At 54.3% G+C, this 23,930-nt stretch overlaps 1 protein-coding gene and 1 pseudogene across 1 annotated transcript in view; one reads left to right on the top strand and one right to left on the bottom strand.

Annotated features, from left to right (window-relative positions):
- The window catches only part of LOC136570728 (uncharacterized), a 2,607,743-nt pseudogene that overhangs the window by 841,925 nt on the left and 1,741,888 nt on the right, over positions 1 to 23,930 (top strand).
- Positions 1 to 23,930, bottom strand: part of LOC136570729 (uncharacterized) — a 2,347,277-nt gene that overhangs the window by 693,704 nt on the left and 1,629,643 nt on the right.

Raw genomic sequence — 23,930 nt, 5'->3', positions numbered from 1 at the left:
TGAGTCCCTTCCAGCTCAGGATATTCTTGGATTTGTTGGAGTCAGTCATGGATATGGACAAGACACCTCAGGGTGGATCCCTTTCTCTGCTCTCTGCTATTCTGCTCTTTCCTGGCAATCTCCAAGAAAATTGCTCTGCACTAATCTTTCTTTATCAATTGCAGCAGCTTGCTGGGCTTTCTTCAAAATCTTCCAGATGTCTTTGATCAGCCATGCAAAACACTTTTTATTTTCTCCTGAACTTTGCTTTTCTCTTGAATAAAAAGTGCAGCCAGGCTTGCTTAAGAGGTTTTCTTGAGACAGTACCACTTTCCTTTCTATCTTATGGACCGTGTTTTGCCTTTTAATTTCACCAACGTGACACCTTGGTTGGACAGGCCCAGGTGATTTCCTCATTTGGATCCAGTGGGGCTGGGATTTCCAGCCCTAAACTCCTTGGACTCTGGCACCAAAAATCGATCATAACATCACACAGCAGCTTCTCCCTTTTAAACTTTCTCTGAAATAACCAAAACAGCTCTTAAAATTCCTTTCGCTTACAGCTTACGCTGTGGCATGAGTGTCTCATATCTCGCGACCCCTCCTCGAGACCCCTCTTAGGACCCATCCGCACCCCCCAGGTCCCCCCACAATGCCCCAGGACCCCTCCCCAGACCCCCCCAAACCCCCGGACCCCTCCCCAAAGCCCCCCCAGACCCACCCGGACCCTCCCCCGCCCCCCCCCCCATCCCCTCTCAGGCCCCTCCCGCTCCTGTCCCGAGCCCGGGGGGTCCCGGCGGCGGTGGGGAAGGGGGCGGCGCTTCCGGCTCGCCTCTGATTGGCTTGGGACGGCGGGGGGAGGCGGGCCTTGCTGAGGGGATCCGCGCCGTGATTGGTTAGTTCAGGGATGTGCAGCGTGCTGATTGGTTGGTTCGGGGTGGGGCGCGCCGCGCCGCCATTGCTGGGAGCCCGCACACGCGGTGGAGGCGCGAGATTCTGAGGGAGAGCGGAGCTGAGGTGGGGCCGGGGGCAAACTGGGGGGGTTTGGGGCGGGTCTGAGGGGAAATTGGGGATTTTTAGGGGCATCGACGGGAAACACGAGGGTGTGCGGTGGGTTTGGGGGGAATGAGGGGGTCTGAGGGGGCTTTGGTGGGTCTGAGGGGGCTTTAGGGAGCTTTGGGGGGAGCTTGAGACCGTCTGGAGCGTTTTCAGGTGGGTTTAGGGGGAACTGAGAGGAATTGGGAGAGTCTGAGGGGATTTTGGGGGATTGCGAGAGGATCTGGGCCGTTCTGAGGTGGGTCTGGGGAATTTCGAGGAGTCTGAGGCGATTTCATGAGGTTTGGGGGGATTGAGGCGTCTGAGGGGGATTTGGGGCAGTTTGATGGATTTGGGGGCGTCTCAGGTGGGTCTGGGGTGAATTTTGGGGAGAACTGGGGGGGTTGAGGGTCCTGGGGAGGTTTTTGGGGTCCTGGGGAGGGTTTGGGGGTCCAGAGAGGTTCTGGGCCAACACTGGGGGAGCTCTGCGGGGTTGGGCGTTCCTGGAGGGGTCCCGGGGGAGATTTGGGGGTCCCGGGGGGTCCCAGGCCCACCCTGAACCGGGGTCTGGGGGTTTCGGGGGGAGGGGACACTGCAGGGGTTCCCCCCCCGTTTTTGGGGGGTCTCCCATGGTGCCCCCTCCCCAAAAAGCTCCCAGGGCCCCCTGAAGTGGCTCCTGTTCCACCGGCCGGTGCCCCCTGATCCAGGACGGCCCCACTGAGTCTGGGGGTGTTTGTGGGGATTTTGGGGTTTTGAGAGGGTTTTTGGGGATTTGGGGCTGGCTTTTTTGGACTTGGGGGGATTTTGTTTGGAGTTGTTGGGTGTGGGGAAGGGCTGAGAGGCACCAAAATCTCCTTGAAAGCCCCGAAAGTCCCAATAAAACCCACAAAATCCCAATTAAATCTCTGAAAATCCCATTAGAACACCCCAGAATCCTAATATAAACCCACAAAATCCTTTGGAATCCCAAAAAATCCTGATTAAACAACACAAATCCCCCAAAGATGTCCCCAAAACCAGAAAAAGTCCCACAAAATCTCCCCCAAGATCCAAAGAAATCCTGGCAACACCCAAACCCCCCCAAATCCCACCAAAAATCCTAAAAACCCCAAATCCCCAATTAATCCCTCTGAATGCCACCACAATTCCAATAAAATGCCCCAAAATCTCCTAAAAATTCCAATAAAACCCCAGGAATTTCTGAGAATCCCAAAAAATCCCAACAAAATCCCAGTGAAACCCCCAAAATTCAAAAAGAGCCACAAGAAATTTCAATAAACTCCCAACCACCCCCAGAGAAACTCCCCCTCAAAATGCCAAGAAAATCCCCCAAAATCCAAACCCCCAAAATCCACAAAACCAGCCACTCCCAGTCAATCCCAGTGTGATTCCAGTCGCTCTCAATGAGATCCCAGTGTAACCCAGCATGGACTCAGCTGCTCTCACTGGGATCCCAGTGTGATCCCAGTTGCTCCCAGCATAATTCCAGATGTTCCCAGTTCCTCCCATGATGATCCCAGTTGGCCCAAGAATAGTCCCAGTCCCTCCCAGCAGGGTCCCAGTCGTGCCCAGTTGCCTCCAGGGTAGATTCAGTTTCCCCCAGCATCGTCCCAGTTGCTCCCAGCATGATCCCAGCTGTTCCCAGTGTGGTTCCAGTGCCCCCAGGATGGTTAGAGACACTCCCAGTATGTTTTAGTTACCTCAGAATGATCCCAGTCTTTCCCAGTTCCTCCCAGTTTCCTCTAGCATCATCCCAGTTTCCATCTGTTGCTCAAAGGGTGGCCCCAGTTGCTCCCAGGATGATCCCAGTTGCCCCAGTTGTAGTCTCAGTCCTCTCAGCATGGTTCCAGAACCTTCCAGCCGATCCCAGTTGCTCCCAGTGGGTCACATTTTCCTCCCAACATGGGCCCAGTAGCTCCCAGTAAGCCCCAGTCAGGTTCCATTCACACCCAGTATAATCCCAGTATGATTGTAGCCACTCCCAGTATGATCCCAGTCCGTTGCAGTCTAATCCCAGTTGCTCCCAGTCACTCCCAGTCTGATGCCAGTGCCCTCAGAGTGATCCCAGTTGCTCCCAGCATGGGCCCAGCTGTTCCCAGTGTGCTTCCATCACTCCCCTATGGTTACAGACACTCCCAGTATGGTCCCAGTTGAACCCAGTTGCCCCTGCTCTAGTCCCAGTCACTCCCCATATGATCCCAGTGCCTCCCAGCATGGTCCCACTCACTCCCAGTTGCCCCCAGTGTGGTCCCAGTTCTCCCCAGCATGGTCCCAGTTGTTCCCAGTGTGGTTCCAGTCCCCCCAGTATGGTTCCAGACACTCCCAGTATATCCCAGTTGCCCCCAGCATGTCTGCAGTCATTTCCAGGCACTGCCCGTGGCCCCAGTAAGGTGTCAGTTATCCCAGTATGATCCCCCAGTCATGCCCAGTAGATCCCAGTTGCCTCCAGCAGGCATCCAGTCCTTCCCAGTTCCTCCAGTTTGCTTGCAGCATCATCCCAGTTTCCCTCAGTTGCTCCCAGTTGCCCAAAGTGTGATCCCACTCGCTCCCTTTCAACCCCAATATGATCCCAGTAAGCTCCAGTTTGATCCCAGTCACATGCCAGCCCTCCCAGTGGGGTCCCAGTTTAATCCCAGTTGCTTCCAATCTCTCCCAGTATGGTCCCAGCTGCCTCCAGTATGGTTCCAGTTGCTCCCTGGATCAGCCCAGTCAGTCCCAGTATGATGCCATTTGCTGCCAGCATGCTCCCAGTTGCTCCCAGTCAGGCCCAGTCTGGGGGATGATGTGCAGGGTGTGCTCCCAGTCCCTCTCAGATCCTCCCAGTATTAGTCCAGTCCCTCCCAGTATGATCCAGAGATGAGCCCAGTGTGCTCCCAGTCCCCGCCAATCTGAACCAGTTGTGCTCCACATGGTTCCAGTTGCTCTCTTTCACCCTCACTTTTGTTCCAGTCACTCCCAGTATGTCCCAGTGTAGCCCAGTTCCCTCCTTCGTCTTTCCAGTTCCTTCCAGTATGATCCCATTTGCTCCCAAGCACTCCCAGTCAGTCTCAGTGTAGTGGCACTCACTGCCAGAATGATCCCAGTCAGCTCCAGCATGATCCCAGTTCATCCCAGTATAAGCCCAGCAGATTCCAATCACCCCCAACATGCAGCCAGTCACTCCCAGTTCCTCCTGGTGTGATCCCAGTTGTTCACAGCTGTTCCCAGTCACTCTCAGCATAATCCCAGTCACTCCCAGTATATCCCAATTGCCCATAACATGGTGTTAACTGCCCCCCACAGGCTCCTACTCGCTCCCAGTATGATCTCAGTATGATCTCAGTATGATCCCAGTATCCATCAGTGTGATCACAATCTGCCCTGGTATGGCAGTATAATCCCAGTATGATGTCAGTACAAACCCAGTACAGCCCCAGTCACTCCCAGTACGATCCCAGTATGATGTCATTACAAAGCCAGTACAGCCCCAGTCGCTCCCAGTCCGATCCCAGTGCAGCCCAGTCCCTGGCAGTGCTGCCACTGCTGGGATCCCCCAGGCCTGTGTGCGTTCCCCCCTGGCGGATGTGCCGAGAGGAACCCCAAGGGCTGGCAGTGGCCAGGCAGGGTCCCCAGCAAGGCCCAGTTTGGATGTGCAGCCCCCAGTTTGCCCAGTTTGCCTCTCCTTTGGCCCGGGCCGGGTTCCCCCGCCCGCAGCGGCTGGGAGCAGCCGAGAGCCCCGCGCTGCCCATGCCGACCTGGCCCGGCTCCATCGCCGCTGCTGCCGCGGGCTGCGAGGGCTGCGGGAACGGGGCACCGAGGGTGTGGCTGCTGCTGGGGGAGGAGGAGGAGGGAGGGAAGGGCAGGGATGGAGGGGGAGGAGGAGGCGGGTAAGGGGGGAGAAGGAGGGGGAGGGATGAAGGCGGAGAGAGAGCAGCGATGGAAGGAGGAGAAGGAGGTGGGGTTAGGGAGGAGGAGGAGGAGGAATGGAAGGGGCGGGATGGAAGAGGAGAAGGAGGTGGGGATAACAGAGAGGAGGGTGAGGGGGGATGGAAGAGGAGGGACGAAGGCGGATCAAGGCTGAGCAGGAGGAGGAGGGCAGGGATGGAGGGGGAGGAGGAGGCGGGGTTAGGAAGGAGGAGATAGGGCTATGGAAGAGGAGGAGGGGAGAAGGAGAAGGAGGTGGGGTTAGCGAGGAGGAGGAGCGGGGATGGAAGAGGAGGGACAAAGGCCGATCAAGGCTGAGCTGCGGGAGCCACGCGGTCTCGAGCCCTGCCTGAATTCGCAGCCCCCACTTGTGGGATCATCGCCGCCCCCCATGGCTCTGGTGAGCGGGGAGGGGGAGCCCAGTCTGGATATCCCGGGGGTCCTGGGTTGGTTTTTTGGGGGGATGTTTGGAAAATGAAGAAGTCCAAGGCTGAGCGGAAAAGGCCCCTCGGGGGGACATCGGGGGGTGGCAGTGCTGTCCTGCCGGGGATGCCTGGGGGGATCTCGTTGCCCTTGCCTGTGGCACGGAGGCAAATCCCATGCTGTCCTTGTCCTTCCTCCCCCAGAGCAGGAGCTGAGCATGGAGAGCAGGGAGGACAAATGCCCGCGGCAGAACCTGGTGGCAGAGGCCGTTTTGAGCGGCTCCACAGCGCAGGAAGCCAACAGGGAGGAAAAGGCCCAGAGATGCCGCACGAGGAGGGGCTGCAAACGCAGATGGCGGGGATGTGAGGGGGAAAGAGCCAGCCTGGGCCGGGAAGGCGGCCGGAGATGGAGCCAGAGCTCGGAGCTGGTGCTCCATGAGCAGCTCCATGATGGGGAGAAGCCCCACACATGCGAGGAGTGTGGGAAGAGCTTCAGGTGGAACTCTGAGCTGATCAGGCACCAGAGGATCCACACTGGGGAACAGCCCTACGACTGTGATCACTGCAGGAAGAGGTTTCAGACCAGCTCCCATCTCCTCCGACACTATCAGAGTCACACAGAGGAGAGGCCCTTCCACTGCCCCGACTGTGGGATGGGATTCCAATGCAACTCCACCCTCGTGAAGCATCGGTGCATCCACACTGGGGAACGGCCCTACCAATGTGTGGAATGTGGGAAGAGCTTTGGACACAAAGGGAACCTGTTCCAGCATCAGAGGATCCACACTGGGGAACGGCCCTGCGAGTGTGGGGAGTGTGGGAAGAGCTTCAGGAGGAGCTCTGACCTTATAAAGCACCAGAGGATCCACACTGGGGAGAGGCCCTACGAGTGTGGGGAGTGTCGGAAGAGCTTCAGGCTTAGCTCCAACCTGATCAGGCACCAGAGGATCCACACTGGGGAACGGCCCTACGAGTGTGGGGAGTGTGGGAAGAGCTTCAGGAGGAGCTCTGACCTTATAAAGCACCAGAGGATCCACACTGGGGAGAGACCCTACGAGTGTGGGGAGTGTGGGATGTGCTTCAGCCAGAGATCGGACCTAATCAGGCACCAGATGACCCACACAGGGGAGAGGCCCTACGAGTGTGATAAATGCAGGAAGAGGTTTCTGACCAGCTTCCATCTCCTCCGGCACTTTCCGAGTCACACAGAGGAGAGGCCCTTCCAATGTCCCGAGTGTGGGAAGGGATTCAAGAACAACTCCACCCTTGTCAAGCACCGGCGCATCCACACTGGGGAGAGGCCCTACGAGTGTGATAAATGCAGGAAGAGGTTTCAGACCAGCTTCCATCTCCTCCGGCACTATCGGATTCACACAGAGGAGAGGCCCTTCCGTTGCCCCAGCTGTGGGAAGGGATTCAAGCACAACTCCCACCTCATCATTCACCAGCGCATCCACACTGGGGAGAGGCCCTACGAGTGTCCCCAGTGTGGGAAGAGCTTCTCCTGCAGCTCTACCTTGACCCAACACCAACGGAGGCACCGGTAAGGGAAGCCCTGCGAGTGCCCCGAGTGCGGGAAGAGCTTCGTGCGCTGCTGCAGCTCCATCCCCCACTGGAGGAGGCACTTTGGGCACAACCCTGGTGAGCCACATTCCCTGTGGTCCATGTTAGGAACACACGTGGCTTGTTTTCCTTTTTTTTTCACCTTAATGTTTCTCTCTTCTCCATCTCTTTGCACTCCAAAAGCCAAAAGGGATGGATCTGTCACCTCAAAACAACCCTAATCCCACTGAAAACAGCTCAATATTACCCCAAAAGAGCTCATCCCCACCTCAGAAAACCTCAATTCCATGCCAAACCCCCTCGATTCCAGACCCACCAGGCTTAGATGGGTTTGGGAGGAGACAGGCAGAAGTGTGATCCCTTTTTGGAGAGGTGGGATGGGGGTTGTGTGGGGCTGGGTGTGTGGGGTGTATTTGGTAGCAAATAAAACTTTCCGAGTTACTGATTTCTGTCCCGTTCATTTTCAGACAGTTCTGTTTGCAGAGTGCCACCTTCTCTGCTGATTCAATTCCTTTTTAAAATCATCTAACACAAACAATCCAAAAATCAATATCCAAATAAAACCACCCACACACAATTAAATTTTTAAAAATAATGTTAATATTTTAAGAGTACTAAAGGATATTATTAAAGTTTAATTTTTTGGTTAAAATGTCTGAGAAATTATAGTGGTGTTTGGTTTTGTGTTTAGAATATTTGTAATATGAATTTTTAACTAAGGTGTGTTAGATTGTATGTTAGTTTTTTAGATATTTTTTATCTAAGTATATTAGTTATTGAGTTAAAACTTTCAAAAGGTATTTCTAGATATATAATTTGTTTATTTATATGCATTGGTAATATTATAGTAATAGTTGTTGGTTTGGGTTGAATCATTGTTGGAGTATTGTAAAGAAGACTTGAGATTTTTATATTCCATTTTTATTTTAATTTATTTAATTTCAATTATTATTTCTTTGTTTATAATTTTATTGCAATTTGTTCAGGGGATAGGAAGGAAGTTCAAGGTCAGGAACATTTTTTCCTGGCTGGGAACTGGAATTCCAGACCCTGGGAGTGTGTGCAGGACCCCACAGACTGGGATCAAATATGGGCTGGGATCAAATATGGGCTGGGATCAGATATGGGCTGGGATCAAATACGGACTGGGATCAAATACGGGCTGGGATCAAATACGGACTGGGATCAAATATGGGCTGGGATCAAATATGGGCTGGGATCCTTTGGATTGGGGCTGCACAGGCTGGGACCATAAGGATCAGGACCACACAGACTGGGATCAACTAGACTGGGATCAAATATGGTCTGGGACTCTATGGAATGGGACCATGCAGATCAGGATGATCGAGACTGGGATAAACTGGGTTGAGATTATAGGGACTGGGATTGCACAGCCTGGGAAAAAGCTTTGGCTACCATTGGCTGCCTTTGGCTGCCATCCCCGTCTGAAGGTGGCCACATCAAGTTGGTTTGATCCTGTTTGGGGGTCCCATCCCCCTCTTCCCCCCGCTCTCCCGCCCCTTCCCCATCATTCCCCCAGTCCCCAGTCCCCTCCCCCGTGCTTGGTTTTGGGGGTTCCAGGCCCCTCCTGCTCCCTTTGGGGGTCCCGACCCCCCTTTGGTTGAATTTGGGGCCCCCCCGCCCCCCTTCTCCCCGTGCCCCCCGCTCCCCCCGCGGCCGGGGGGGCTCCCAGCGCCCCCAGTGCCACCAGTGCGGCCCCAGCTGCCCCCGCACGCCCCATCCCCATCGCCGGGGTCACCGCCCCCCGCCCCAAATTCCGCTCCTGGACACTGAGAGCCATCAGCGACAAACGCTCTGACTGGCTGGGAATGGCCCCTGGAGCAGCGGCACAGGGACCTCTGCAGCCTGAGCTGCCCTTGTTCCTCTCTGTCCGTGCCCAGAACGCAGCGCGCAGGGGAACGGCAGCAGGGCCCTGCGCCTCCCCGGGCTCTGGTTTTGCGTCGCTTCAGCTCCACGGAGACGCGGCTCAAGTGAAAAACCCAAACAGTTTATTAAGGGAAAGCGAAGGGGAGGGCTGAGCTGGGAGGCAGAAAAGGGGATGGGCAGGGCCTGAGGGCTGCAGGGAGGCAGCTGCCAACAGGGAGAGAGATGGCAGGAGCTCCTGGAGCTTGCCACGGGCTCAGCTCTGAGCAGCCAGAGCTGTGCCTGGAGCTCCAGCTGGTCCATCCTGCTCTGCAGGTGCTCCCCTCTTCAATGGGCACTGGAAATCGCCAATGGACGCCGGTACATCTGATCCAGCAGACCAACAAAGTCCTGCAGATCTTCTTTCAAAGGTCATCTGAAGCAGTTTGCTCATGCACGATGGGCTCTCATCTTCCTTCAGGGCTTGAAGAGCTGGAAGAGAGAGGAACAGAGGCACGGTCAGAGGCCAGATTGAGGGAATCCAAGGAAAGCCTCCTGCCAGGGCCATCCCCGCCGGCTCTTGCCATGGCCAGGAGGGAGCGGGAGACAAGGGCTTGGGCCGGAAGGTGCTGGCCACGGATCGCCCACGTTTCCCTGACAGCTCTCTGGGCTCTGCCCCCGCCGCCCCTGGTCCACACGGGGAGCAGAGCCCTCCGCAGCCCGGGCACGGATTGTAGCTGCGGGGCCGGGATGTGCAGCTGCCCCCGGCGGTACTGGCTGCCACGCGGCTGCCCTGACTCACCCTCAGTGAGGACCTGGAGCTCCTCCTTCTGCCCCATCATGAGCACTCCGGCGAGCCCTGGCAAGACAGAGCCCGTGTCGGTCCCGGGCGGCACAGCTGCCCGGCACGGGCGCTGCCAGCCCTGCGGCCGCACGCCCTCCTGCCCGGGCAGGGCTCCTGCCGGCCCCTGCCGCACGCTGCCGCCCGAGGGCTCAGCTGCGGGAGGGCGGCGGCAGCGCCGAGGGCAGCCGGGGCTGCAGCGGCCCGGGCGCGGCTCCCGCTGTAGCCGGGGCAGCAGCCGGGCCGGGGGCAGGGAGGGGCGCCGGGCTCGGGGCTCACCAATGAACCTGACGGCCGCCTCTCGCAGGGGCCTCTGTGGGCTCCGCAGGCGCGGCAGGGCCCAGCGCAGCTGCTCGGCCGCTCGGCTCTCGTCCTGCAGCAGCTGCGGGGAGCGGCGGCAGGGAAGGCTCGGCACGGGCTCTGCCCCTCGGCCGGGCGCTCCCTGCGCCCAGCAGCGGCCGAGCCGGCCCGCACGGCCCGGGGCAGGGAGCAGCGGGGGCGGCGCAGGCTGGCGGGCCCGGCTGCGGCGCCGGGCAGGGCCACAGCTGCCAGCGCCCCGCACCGAGCACCGGGGGCAGGGCTCGGGCTCCCGGGCTGGCCTTACCAGGCTCTCGGCGAACTTCGTCCGCCGCTCCTTCGTCAGCAGCTCCTCCAGGTCCCTCCTCCTCAGGAAGCGTGCTGCACAAAGCAGGGCTTGGCCGGAGACCTGGAGAGCGGCAGAGAGCCGCAGGTGGCACCCGAGCCCAGGGCACGGGACCCGTGTCCCTGCACCACGGCCAGGGGAGGCTGGAGCCCGCCAGGCGCCGGGGCAGGAGGCGGCTGAGCCCCCTGCCAGGCATGCGGCAGCATCACAGAAAACCTCACCTTGGCCACCTGCAGGTTCTCATCGTGCCAGCGCAAGAACAGAGGGAGAAGGCTCTGGTTCACGACTGTTGTTAGAAGCTCTTCCCCCTCTTCCACTACCAGCTCCATCACCTTGCAGAAGAGCTGAATGGAGAGCAGTTGCACGTGGCTGTTGTCCTGAAAGGAAAGGAAAAGTCCTAAGCACCAACTACTCCAGGCCCGTTGGGGCAAAGGCCCAGAACTGCACATGGCACAAAGTTTCCAGGTAGCATCCAGTGCCCTTGGCTGGGGCACAGAGCCTTACGTTCTCAAAGTGTGGCAGGAGGGGCTCAGCCAGCTTCAGGGCAGTGAAGGGTAGCAGGAGGTCTTTGTCCTGGAGCATATGTGTGAGCACACAGAGGCTCATCCAGACCACCTCTGCATCTGGATCATCCAGCTGCTGCACCAGGTGTTGATAGAGGCCGCGTATTCCTTCTCCCTGTGCGCAAGACCAGGCTGTGCTGTGAAGCCGTGAACGGCCGCAGCACCAACAGCTGCTTGGGGCACTGGGGCAGCTGAGGCGGGAGGCAGGAGAGCTGGGAGCAGCTGCCTCTGCTGCCAAAGGCCAGCCAAGCCCAGAGGTCTGCATTGCCCCGTCCCATGCTGCCAGCGGGGCTTCAGCCACTGCCCCCTTCTCACCAGCGAGGGCTCCTTGCTGAGCACCACGAGGCCTCTGAGCACCAGGCGCAGCCTGTCCCTGCACTGGCTTGGCAGGTGCCTGGATACCAGCAGCAGGGCACTGGGACCGTGTTTGCTCAAGTCCAGGCACTCGAGGAGCTGAAAGGCACAGGCCAGTGACGGGGGAGCCGGCCGGCAGGAGCCCGGAGCCACACAGGGCTGGGCCCAGGCAGCAGCAGCAGCAGCAGCAGCAGCAGCAGCAGCAGCAGCAGCAGCACAGGGCGCGGGCAGCGTCCCAGGCGGCTGCGGCTCCCAGAGGGCAGAGAGCTGGGAGGCAGCTCAGCCAGGCAGCGCTGCACACCCGGCTCACCTCCACAAGGAACGCCAGGGCAGGCAGATGCCAGTGGTGCTGTTTCCCCATCAGCAGGCTGAGCAGGTGCGAGGCCATGAAGGGACACAAGGGGCTCAAGCCACGGCGCATCTCCCTGCCAGGGGAAAAAGGCACCAAGGCCCTGAGCCGGGCAGGCAAACCTCTCTCTGACTCACAGAGGTCTGATCTTTCCCCAGCACTCTGCAAGGGCACATGGGCCCCTTGGGAGGCAGCTGCTCCTGGGCATCCTCCTCTCCCAGCCTTTTTCAGTCTGCTCGGCCCTCCCTCGCTGACAAGGCCCTCTCGCTGACAACCCTGGGAACTGTGTGGGGCACTCTGGGCAGGGGGCACAAATGCTGGCAGTGGTGGCAGGAGTAAGGGATCTCACCTGGCCAGCAGACCCGCTGCATAGTGCTGGGTGTTGGCACAGAGCAGGGTGTCCCAGAGCAGCTTTTGCTCCGAAGCCAACAGATTCTTGCCAAAGCCCAGGCAGGAGAGCAGAGCCTTCATGGTCTGCACTGCAAACCTGCGTGCCGAGCAAAGGCCAGGTCACTCTGGGAGCGCTGGCCCTGGCCACAAGGACGTGGGAAGGACGGGGCGACTGGCACCTGTTGGGGTGGCAGGGAAGGCCGTGTTCCTCCTGGCACGCTCTCCAGAAGGTCCAGGTCTCAATGTCCCCTGGCATCTGCTCTGTGGTGGTGACAACTTGCCAGAACAGAGCCACGAACAGTTGGGGAGAATGAAGCAGAATGGCATAGTGCCACTCAGACATGGGGGCAATCCTCCACAGCACCAGAGTGGCCTGCAAGAGACAAAGCAGCCTGAGGCAGCGCTCAATGCCAGGGTGTCCATGAAGCACCCGGCTTGCTGCCCCTAGGCCGGCTTTGAGCCCAGGCAGGGAGCTGCAGGCTGGGGAGAGCAGGGAGAGCTGCTGGAGAGGCAACCGGGAGGGCGAGCAAAGGCCAGCTCCAGAAACTCACAGCCAGGGCAAAGACAGCCTTGTTGTCCCCGCAGGAGAAGCTGCCGTAGGGCGGCTGCTCCTCCATGGCAGAGAGCAGCGCTGGAAGCACCTCCTGGGCGGCCACTTCCGACGTGCCCATGGCTCTCCACATCAGTGCGGCGGCTCTGTGGGAGCGGAGCTGTGCGTCAGCACTGTGCCCCGTGTGGCTGCATGGGGCCGGGTGACAGAGCCCCGGTGCCCTGAGGGGCAGGGAGGGAGCATGGCAGAGGCTCAGGAAACAGAGGTGCCCTAGGCTCCCGCAGCTCTCCGCCTGTCTGGCAGAGCCCGCTGGACAGGCTGGACAGGGCCAGGGGCCCTACGGGCCAGGGAGCACCGAGCTCTTGAGGCAGTTGTGCCCCGTACCTGTCACACATTGGGGCACAGCACAGGAGGCTCATCACCACTTGAGCAGGGTGTTCCTCTGTCAGGCTCAGAATCTCCATTTGCAGCCCAGCGTCCACGGTGACACAGGACGCCAGTCTCTGGAGAATGTCCCTGACTGTGGCTAGCACCTGGAGGAGGCGGCATGGGGAAGACTTGGAGCGCTGTCCAAGGGAGCAACTTGCCCAGCTTCCCCCAAGAAGTGCTTGCCTTCCCAGCCCACTGTGATGGCCTCAAAGGCTGAGGGGGTCCAGCGGACGTAGCTTGAGGGGCCACGTGATCCTGGGAGGCCTTCAGCCCTGGCCCCAGGCTGCTTACCTGCTGTGGAGAAGCAGCACCCTTCTGGAAAACCTCCAGAGTGGCTGCAGGAGTCATGGTCAGTGTGGGCATGGCCTGAGTCTCTGGCACGCCCTGAGCCTGGGTGTGGGTGGTGGCCGTGCCCTCAGTCAGGGCCATGTCAGCCTCCGCCCGGCCCTGGGCCGTGTCCTGCTCAGAGGCTGCTGCGAGCTCCGAGGACGCTGAGCTGGCAGCAGCCTCTGCCCGCAGCTCGCCGGGCCTGGGGTCGGGCTGGGCCGTGCCCTCGGTGCCGGTGCCGCCGGTCTTTGTGTGGCCAAGGCACAGGAGCCTCCGCAGTGCCTGCAGCAGAAGGAAGGGTGGGAAGAGAGGGACATTCCATGGTCTGCTCCAAGCGCGGGGCTCGGCCGGGCAGTGCCAGTAGGCCCAGCCCAGGTGGGGACGGCTGCAGGTACCTGCGCTGCTCTGCGGAACAGGCCAGGGGTGGGCTCTGGCTCCTGAGTCCGGTCCTTGGCTGCATCTGGCAAAGAGCGAGCGCAGCCAGAGCTGAGGGGCTGCGGGAGAGGCCGGAGAACAGAGCTCAGCCCTGCGCTGCCCAGGCAGGGAGAGCCCCGGGATGCCCCAGGGGATGGAGCACGGCCACTGCAGGGTGTCTGCCCGGCCCCTCTTCTGTCCTGTCCATGGGCATTTCCCCAGGGGATGGCATGGCATGGCATGGCATGGCATGGCATGGCATGGCACCAACTGGTAGCTGGCTCCAGCCCTGCAGCCCAGCTCTGCCACTCACCCTCCTGCGGTGGATGGAACGGCACCACCTCTTCTGTCTCCTGTGCCAGGGCAGCTCCGGGGCCTTCTTCCTCCTCCTCCTCCTCCACCCGGGCCAGCTTGGGCACTCTCGGGGGTCTCTGCTCCATGGCTGTGCCTGGAGCTACTTGCAGGAGAGATGCCTTGGGAAAGCTCCGGGGCACCAAGTCCCACACTCTGCCCTTGAGGGCAGCTGCAGAATAGAAGCCTCAGGAAGGCCACGGGTCAGCGAGTCCTATGCTCTGGCCTCGAGCTCAGCTGCAGGAACAGCGCCGCGGAGAAGCTCCGGGTCAGACGGGAGCGAGTGCGCTGTGCGGGGGCTCCTCACGGCACTGCTCTGTCCCCTTGTGCCCCGTTGCGTGTTGCCAGCAGCCGGGCAAGCTTCTATTTCCCACGTGTCACAAAGGGGCCTTGGACACCGGCTTCCGTTCCATGGCACGGTGACCGTGCTGCAGCGTGCCACCCAGGGCCCTTGCACACACTGCCTTCTGCCCCGGGGCCGCCCCCGGCCCAGCCAAAGTGGCCCAGCTTGGAAGGAATCCCTGGCCCCAGGTGTCTGAGACAGCCCGCACAGGATCTTTAGGAAGGGCTCAGAGCATCAGCAAACGCTGCCCAGCTCTGCGGGCTCAGTCCTATCCCCATATCTTTCCCCAAGAGCATTTGAATTTCTAAATGAGAATCATTTGAAGGGAGGGGATTGACATTTTCCATTTCAGAGAAGGCTTCTGCCTTCCTTAGCAGACCAAGACAATTGTTTATCATCTTGCAGATCTGCACTTGCTGGGCAGCCCCGTTTTACACCCAGGGCCTGGAGAACCATTGCCAGCAACTGGGAAAATCCTAGCTGCTCCATCCTCCCAGAGATGAGGTCTCCAAATTTGCCCCAAAAGTGGGTCCAGCTTTTAGAGGCCAAAAAGAGCAAGCCCCAGTGACTTGACTTGATGATAGTTTTAGCCCAGAAAGCCCTGCAGCTGATGGCACACTTGACAATCAGCAGGGGACACAGCTAGGCCAAAGCCCAGAGCTCTGCCGCGAGCCTTTCTCCTCAAATACCCTTCAAACAAACCTCTATGCAAGTCAGTTGGGAAAGTTTCTTCAAATGATCCATTTCTGGCACTACAGAACTGCACAGGGTTCTGTGAAAGATTCTAAAGCAGCTGCCCTGGAGTCCAAGAGCCAGCACTAAGAGTCCTTGTCATCTATTTGTAGCTAAATCCCACTTTGGGCCATTTGAAGGAGTTTGGAAGGTGCTAGAGAGCGGACCTCTGAGTTTTTTAGATGATGCCATTGCTTTTTCTTCTCTTCTCCATAGACAGGAAGGGTGAGTTTGGCTCACATCTGCACCGCATGGCTCACAGGGCCGCAAGACTTGTAGTTACAAGAGCTTTGAAGGATTTCTTGGTCAAGAAGACACGGCCAACAAGGATATTTATGTTTTGGAGCCAATCCTTCAGTATTTCATCTTACGGACTCATGCTCTTGGGGTCTCTGGCTGGTCAGAGTGAGCCCGAGATAAGTTCCAAAGTCTCTTTTCCCAGCCCGCTGCTCGAAGAAGGAGTCAGAGCTCTTCATTTCCCGCTCTCAAGGTTGTTTCTTGTATCTTATCTATAAAATTCTTTCTCCTGTACTGCCAAGGTCCTCTCAGCAAGACAGTCTAAGGCACTCTGCCTGCCCCAGGGCGGCGTTATCTTTTAATCCTAAAAACTACCTGTACGATATTTACAATTACTTTCCAATACCTATCACCTATGTTAGACAGTAAGCTTCTACTCTTAACCATTCTAAAAGTGCCAACATCACAGCAGAAGATGAAGGCCAAGAAGAAGGAGAAAGGCTGGACACGTCCAGATTCCTCCATCTTGCCCCCTGAAGCCCCATTCTAGAAACCCCAACAATCTATTTTTCACCCTGGGATAAATTCACTATCATTCTACTTAAACTGTCATGGCTCACAATTCTTCATGTAAGTGAAGCCCCTAAAACAGTTACTTTCAAGAGATGATGGGTTAAAGCATAGAATATAAAGCAGTTATGGGAAATATTCAATGTTAGGAAATCACATAGAGCAATAAATTGGGTAAGGTATGGAACACAATGACAGGGAAGAGATAAGGACAGACAGTGATAAGTTCAGTGCATTTCAGAGCCGAGAAGAACTGCTGGGTAAAGCACGTTTAGGGCCAACATGTCAAATTGACCCTGAGACCCTTGCCAAGGCCTGGAGACTAAGCCAACTACACCGGGAATTGACCAAATTTGGGGAGAGGTTCAAAAGTTTAAAGAGGAAGACTCCTCGAAGCTGATGAAGGCCGACCGGAACGACCCCTGAGAAGATCCTCAAAAGAGAAGTCCCCGCCCACGCTCCGCCTACACCACTCCCCATATGTATATGCATGAATATGATGTAATCCCAAACCTAAAACTGTATAAAAAGGTACGCTTTTGCTGTAAAGATTTAGAAATCCCATTTTAGGATTTCTCCGACATCGTAATAAAATACCTCCTGCTTATTTGACTGAGTCTCTTAAGCAGTAATTTCTCGCCTTTTGGGGCAAAAATCGGCATCATTTCTGGCGACCCAGATGCGACGAAGCAGGGGATCCAGGATCTGAGGAGTCCCCTCGCTGGGTCCGGGGCTGGGACCCTCTGGGCGCCCCTGACGACTTTTTGTCAGAAGAGACTCCCCCTCGGACCAAGTGCTCTTTGGTGGACGAAGAGTTCCCTGCATCTCCTGCTTCTCCTGCTCCAAATTAAAGAGGTATTTTTTATCATTGTTCATTGGTTTTAGGATAAAGCGCTTTATGGGAACACGGGGTCAGACGTGACCACCGGAGGGTAAACCAGAGGACGCTCTGGTAAAGAATCCCTAATTGGTATTTTTGGGTACCTTTTGGTAATTGGTGTCTTTGCTAACCAGTAATTGATGCCTTTGGTGGGTACCTTTTGGTAATTGGTGTCTTTGCTAACCAGTAATTGATGCCTTTGGTGGGTACCTTTTGGTAATTAGAAGAAAAAAAAAAAAAAAAAAAAAAAAAGAGAGAAAAAAAAAAAAATAAGGAGAGTAAGAAAAAAGAGGCAAGACTCTGATGCACTTGTTCTTCTTGTATTGATCTTGTTGGTTTGTTTGAAACTGTGATTTAAGGGTTAAAAGAGTGGTCAGTTTTTGTTTTTATCTGAACTGAACTAAATCCCGGGAACGGTTCCAGGCTGACCGGGAGAACGTCCAACAAATCCCGGGACTCGGTCCAATTTTCTCCACTCCTTTGGAGGAACTTGGAAGGAGTGTATACGTTTTATACCTTTGTTTAACCCTGTTGTATGCTTTGATGTATTGACTGTAAGATTTTTGCAAAGGGACAAGTTTAGTGGTTTTTATGTTGTCTGAAACTTGTTGTGATATTATCGGCAAAACCGTACTATTGATTTACAGTTTTGCGAGTGTGTGACGGCCTGGAGCCGACCAATATCGGTATCCTACGGTCTGCCGGCGACATCTTGCAGTAAAGCAGTGTATTCTGATAGAACGGAAAGGTAGGACAGTTTGAATGAATTAGCACCGTGTATGAGAGAGTGTGTCTGAGACGCAGCCCGGCTGCGTGGGAGTCCGGCTCTGCAGTTCCTGTCCCTCGCGAGAGGCCAGGTCAGAAAAGGACGAAGCGCTTAGATATTGTATGAATGAGGTGCTAAGATAAACTGGTATATAGTGCTTGTGGGAAGGAGATTTACTTAGTGGGATAAGAAACACCGACCCAGAAAATAGCAATGGGGAGTCAACCGAGCAAAGATATAAATATGAAAACCCCCTTAGGATGTATTCTGAAGCATTGGAAGGACTTGGGGGGGATTCCAGGAAGAAATATAAGTAAAAAGACACTCCTTTTGCATACTGCACGCAGTGGTGGCCGTTGTATAAATTGGATGATGGTGAGAAATGGCCACCAGAGGGGACAATTAATTATAATACCATTTTACAACTAATGCTCTTCCTCCACCGGCTCAATAAATGAGATGAAGTGATGTATGCAGACATGTTCTTCACCCTGAAGAATAAACCTGAGTGGCAAAAGGAGTGTGGAATTAATGCAGCCCCTCAAGACCCTCTGGTACTAGCCCTGGAAAAGGATAAGAAAGGCTCAAAACCTAAAGAACGTTGCTGCGATGCATGTAGCATTGGGCAGCGATGTCTTAAGCTAACAAGGAGGGACAGTGGAAAAGAGAGTGAAATAAGCCTGTGGGAATACCATCCAGGGCCCCTCCCCAAACCAGGAGAGGAACGAGAGGATCCGACCCCATTAAAAGAACTGGAACGATGGTGGAAATCTAAGTTTGAGTGCAGCCCTGATAAGTTAGACAAGAGTTGGGGGGAGGCTAGCCCGTTAAGGTCGGAAGATAACAGGGGAGAAGGCAGCCCACAGAGATTGGATAGTCCGCAGGGGTCGGGAAGCTACAGAGATGCTGGAAGCCCACCTAGATTAGAGATTGAGAGAGAAGAAGGCAGTCCGCCGGGAGCAGAGAGCCGAGGGGAGACGCGTAGCCCCCCCGAACTAAGCTTGTATGGGGACGGTAGCACACCCAGGAATGGAGGTGCTCGTAAAATGGAAACCAGTACACCAAAGACTGGGGACGAAAGCAACTCACCGGGAGGTGATGTCCCCAAATTGAGATACGGTGAAGAGAACAATAATGAGACATGCGAGAGCGAGGCAGGGAGCAACTGCACTATTGCTATTGATAGCAATGGGCTTGCGTAACGCGATCCCCAAGGCTATCAATTGGTCAATGCTATATGACATCAGGCAGAGAAAAGATGAGACCCCATCAGAGTTCTTGGATAGACTTAGGGCAGCCATGAGACAATACACACCCCTGGACCCAGCGACGGAAGAAGGGAAACAACACCTGTTAGGATTAATGATGGGACAAAGTAATCCAGACATCAGGAAGAAATTGCAAAAGCTTGAGCATCCAGCAAATAAAAACCTGGAGACACTGCTAAATGAGGCATGGAAGGTGTATAATAATAGGGAAATTGAAGAGAAGAAAAAGGAGGACAGGAAGATAGCTCGAGTGGTGGCTGTAGCCGTGGCAGCTCAGAATACAGGTTACTCGGGACCTGGAACCAGGGGAAGAGGTAGAGGCAATCCGGCAAGAAGGGGGGGGAGACTCCAACCCCACCCAACTAGAGTGGGGCCAAACCAGTGTGCGTACTGCCTGAAAATGGGACACTAGAAGCAGGAATGCCCCCAGTTAAGGGAGAGACTATTGGGCACTACTACGGCCACACAACAGGATAACGACTGAGGGGGACCGGTGGGCCGTTCCCTAGCAGACCCACTGGTTAAAATGGAGCTAGGGGAAGGTGAAAAGGAATTGGACTTTTTGATTGATACGGGAGCAACCTTTTCGGTTCTAAATCAGGAATTGGTACCTAAAAGTGATGAATTTGTGCAAGTTGTGGGAGCAACAGGCCAACCAGAAAAAGCTTACTTTTTGAAACCCATCAAATACAAAATTGGGAAACAAATGGGAATTCATCAGTTCCTGTATTTACCAAATTCGCCAAAGCCCTTATTGGGGAGAGACCTATTGGAGAATTTGAGAGCCATAATAAAGTTCAACAAAGACAAATTGGAATTCCAAGTAAATGAGGAACAGCTGATCACAGCTCTAAGCCTGACAATCAGCTGTGTGGAACCAAAGCCTGAGAATCATAACATCAGGCGAATCCTAAGTGAAGTATACCCACTAGTATGGGCTACTGATACACCTGGGAAATCAAAACAAGCAACACCTATCATTATTGAACTTATACCTGGAGCAAGGCCGGTGGTTAGGAAACAATACCCACTGAGGTTAGAGGATAGAAAGGGAATCGAGCCCATAATTAAAAGGTTCTTAGAATTAGGATTATTGATAGAATGTGAATCAGATTTTAACACCCCAATTCTGCCAGTAAAGAAACCTAATGGAACTTATAGATTAGTCCAAGACTTGAGAGCAGTAAATGAGATAACCAAGACATTACATCCGGTAGTTGCTAACCCATACACGCTTTTAACTAAACTGAAAGATAGTTTGACATGGTTCACCGTATTGGATTTGAAAGACGCATTCTTCTGCCTTCCTTTAGCTCCTGAGAGTCAAAAGATTTTTGCCTTTGAGTGGGAATTTGTGGATAGAGGAAGAAAGACCCAACTTACGTGGACAGTATTGCCCCAAGGATGGTGTAACTCCCCCACGATTTTCGAGAATCAGTTAGCTAAAGAGTTAGAGCAGTGGAAAAGGCCGCTGGGAGATGGCACTCTCCTACAGTACGTAGACGACCTCCTAATAGCAACAGTGACAGAGGAAGAGTGCATTGCATGGACTATTTCCCTGTTAAACTTTCTGGGTTTAAGTGGATATCGAGTCTCCCAACAGAAAGCGCAGCTGGTGCAAAAAGAAGTGGTGTACCTGGGATACGAAGTCTCCAGAGGACAGCGATCCCTGGGAGCAGCCAGAAAAGAGGCCATCTGCCAGATGCCTAAACCAGAGACGATGAGAGAACTGCGTGCCTTTCTGGGGATGACAGGTTGGTGTCGGCTATGGATCTACCAGTACGGGATGCTCGCTAAACCGCTGTATGATTTGTTGAAGGAGACCAAGAGTGTCCTAGTTTGGACTCCCGAAGCAGAGGGGGCCTTCAAAAAGCTGAAACAGGAGCTAATGAGAGCACCAGCTTTAGGTCTCCCAGATGTATCAAAACCATTCTGGCTGTTCTCCCACGAGCGACAGGGGATGGCCCTAGGAGTCCTGGCACAGCAGTTAGGACCATGTAAGAGAGCTGTGGCCTACTTCTCCAAACAGTTGGATGAAGTAAGCAAGGGATGGCCTGGCTGCCTGAGAGCAGTGGCCGCAGTAATCATTAATATAGAAGAGGCCAGGAAACTCACGCTGGGCCAAAAGGTAACGGTGCTGGTGTCTCACACCGTCTCAGCTGTGTTGGAGCAGAAAGGTAACCACTGGCTGTCACCTTCCAGATTTTTAAAATACCAGGCCATTTTGGCTGAGTCAGATGACGTGACTATTCAGGTCACTAACATTGTGAACCCAGCTTTATTCCTAGAAGGGAGAGCCCCAGCAGAGCCGATCGAGCACGACTGCCTGGAAACAATTGAGGCCGTCTACTCCAGCCGCCCGGACCTCAAAGAAGAACCATTCGAAGATGCGGACGACTGGTTCACGGATGGAAGCAGCTTCGTGAGGCAGGGAGTGAGAATGGCCGGCTATGCAATTACCACCGCAGAAGAGGTAATTGAGTCGAACCCTTTACCCGCAGGGACTTCAGCCCAGAAGGCAGAACTGATAGCTCTGATTCGAGCCCTGGAATTGGCGGAGAACATGCGGATCAATATATGGACAGACTCTAAGTATGCCTTTTCCGTCGTACATGCTCATGGGGCCATCTGGAAAGAAAGGGGACTGTTAACTGCTCAAGGAAAAACAGTCAAACACGCAAAAGAGGTCCTGCGACTGCTGGAAGCAGTCCAGCTCCCAGCACAGGTGGCCATAATGCATTGTAAGGGACATTTAAAGGGGGACACTATCCCGGAGATAGGGAATAGAAAAGCAGACGCAGAGGCTAAATTAGCTGCTGCAAGAACTGAAGAAATAAAAGTAGCAGCTCTAGTACCAGGTGAGTTAGACACAAATTTTCGGCCAGAATATCAGGAGTCAGATCACAGGTGGATTCAGAGAAATAAAGGTAAAATGTTAGAGAATGGTTGGGGTCAATTGGAAACGGGACAGTTAATAATACCAGGGAATACGATGTGGCAGTTTGTGAAAGCAGAACACGAGAAAGCCCATTGGAGTTTGGACCCGCTATACCAGTATTTGCAGGCTCGGATAGCAGGACCAAAATTGTTCACCACTGTAAAACATGTCACATCCCAGTGTGAGAGGTGCCTGAAGAACAACCCGAATACAGGAACTAAGATACATCCAGGGCCATAAATCGAGGTAAATTCCCAGGTGAAGTGTGGCAGATTGATTTTTCTGAGCTCCCAAGAAAAGGAGGGTTTCGATATTTGCTGGTATTAACTGATACATTTTCTGGGTGGCCTGAAGCATTCCCTTGCAGAACAAATAAGGAAAGAGAAGTGACCAAAGTACTGTTGAATGAAATCATTCCACGGTTTGGGGTACCGAAGAGCATTTCTTCGGATAGGGGTACACATTTCTGTGCAAAAGTGGTAAGGGCAATAAGCAAAGCACTACAAATCAAATGGCAATTACACACGCCCTATCGCCCACAGGCCAGCGGCTAGGTGGAAAAGATGAACCATCTTATTAAGCAGCAGATTGCCAAAATATGCCAGGAGACTAATTTGCATTGGTATCAAGCTTTGCCTATTGCTCTGCTTAGACTGAGAGTCAAGCCAAGATCGAAAGAAAGGCTAAGCCCATTTGAAATTCTGTACGGCAGACCTTATGCTATGCAAACTGTAAATGGGGACGCTGTAGATCAAATAGGTAATCAGTATATTTATGACTATGTGATTATGGTGGAGAAGCAATTTGACAAGAATGCTGCGGTGGTGATTGACCACCAACCTAAACAACCTAACTGTAAGTTGCATCCTTTTAATCCCGGTGATTGGGTGTATGTTAAGAATCTTTTAAGAAAACCCCTACAAGAAAAGTGGGAGGGACCTTTCCAAGTGCTGCTGACCACCTTCACCGCGGTTCGAATCAAAGAGCGACCTACGTGGATCCATTACTCACGGGTCAAGAAAGCACCGGGGAGTAAACAAGAGGAGTAGACACCGTGACCCGGATTCCACTCCAGACCCCTACTATCCTGATCATCAGACCCTTGGGGTTCCATATGAATGCCAGCCAAGTTCTCTTTGGATCCCAGCTAAATGGATAAGACCTGCCTTGGATGTGGAGCCTTCTGAATCAGCTGACCCCTCGGGATCACCTTTATCGGGCCCCAGGTAGTAAAGAGGTCAGATGAACTGAAACTGCTGTTAGACCCCACGTACTCTCTGAAAAAGGTGCAGATGAATATTCAGACTAACATTACCCATCTGCAAAAAGACTGTCAACCGTTCAAACAACAAAGCCTTAAAAGATGGGAAGCATGGCTAGCTACTAGGTCTTATCACAGGCGGGCGCAAAGGGATATAAGTGGATGGGTCGGCACTGGATTTGGAATACTGAATACCATAGATCAAGAGGTATTGGTTAACAAATTGAGTACTGTCACCACCAACTTAGGAAAACTTAAAGTGCCCCTGAGTTCATCCATGCTTACATTGGCAGAAACACAATCACTGGTAGTTAGGTTACTAACCCTGGTAGCAAATCACACTGCTGAAGATTTTGCTAGAATTGCCGGCTATACAGGAGACATTAGCAAGGAAATTGCGCTTGCTATCCAATGCACACAAACACAACAGTGGGTACAGTCAGTGGCAGCAGGGATAATAAGAGAAGGAACGTCAGGAACGCTGTCCCAGGAAATAAGAGAAACGATACTGAAGGATAGTCATACTACACAGTTTGAAAGGGACCATCAAGCCTGGTGGCAATTAGTAAACTTTACTTATGTACCACAGCATGAGCACATTGAAGCCTATGTTCTTACCATCAGTGCTGCAGAGGAAAGGGCGATTTTCCCTATCCTTACCTTAGGGACCATACATCAGAATGTCCTTGTTAGGCCAGTAGATCATAATGTTTGGGCGAGTTATGATGACGCCAAAAATAAGTGGCAGTCTGTTAGTACGGAAGCATGTATTCCTAGGGGGCAACTAGGATACATATGTGAAAATGCTATAGTAGAAACAGAAGATTTATGCTTAGATGCTGAAAATAGTGTATGCACTTTTGAAATGCTTCCACACAATAGAGTACGGTCGCAGGTTTATTATGTAGGGAATGGATGCGCCTGCGTCAGAACAGCTTGCAGTAACGTAACTGTAGATA

Source organism: Molothrus aeneus, unplaced genomic scaffold (genome assembly GCF_037042795.1).
Source record: "Molothrus aeneus isolate 106 unplaced genomic scaffold, BPBGC_Maene_1.0 scaffold_36, whole genome shotgun sequence".
In the NCBI taxonomy this organism is placed as follows: domain Eukaryota; kingdom Metazoa; phylum Chordata; class Aves; order Passeriformes; family Icteridae; genus Molothrus; species Molothrus aeneus.
Note: the sequence above shows the minus strand (reverse complement) of the source record. Positions and strands in the feature narration are given on the sequence as shown.